The 274-nt window shown below is 55.1% G+C and overlaps 1 protein-coding gene across 1 annotated transcript in view; it reads left to right on the plus strand.

Annotated features, from left to right (window-relative positions):
* KANSL1 (KAT8 regulatory NSL complex subunit 1) overlaps positions 1 to 274 on the plus strand; it is a gene marked incomplete at its 5' end in the record, with an annotated part of 29,024 nt that overhangs the window by 28,380 nt on the left and 370 nt on the right. The window lies entirely within an intron of this gene.

Genomic DNA, 274 nt, shown 5'->3' on the forward strand with positions numbered 1-274 from the left:
GTCGCTGCAGTGACTGCTGCAGGTGGGTATAAAGGTAAATCTGATGCTCCAACTTGGCTGGTTTATCCTCCTCGTTGAGGGGAAACAGCTTGGAAAACCTGCATGTGGGAAATTCTGTCCAAACGCTCGGCCGGACGAGATGTAGAGCGTGGTGCCGTTCGGCATCGGCAGCAGGATGCTTTTCCAGCGGTTGGTTCAGTTTGGAGGCTGCCGCGTCCTCACGAGATGCGCTAAAGCTTTCCACGCGCTGTTAACGAGGCTAGGCTAAGTCGTG

Source organism: Fulmarus glacialis, unplaced genomic scaffold (genome assembly GCF_000690835.1).
Source record: "Fulmarus glacialis isolate BGI_N327 unplaced genomic scaffold, ASM69083v1 scaffold24524, whole genome shotgun sequence".
NCBI classification, from domain to species: domain Eukaryota; kingdom Metazoa; phylum Chordata; class Aves; order Procellariiformes; family Procellariidae; genus Fulmarus; species Fulmarus glacialis.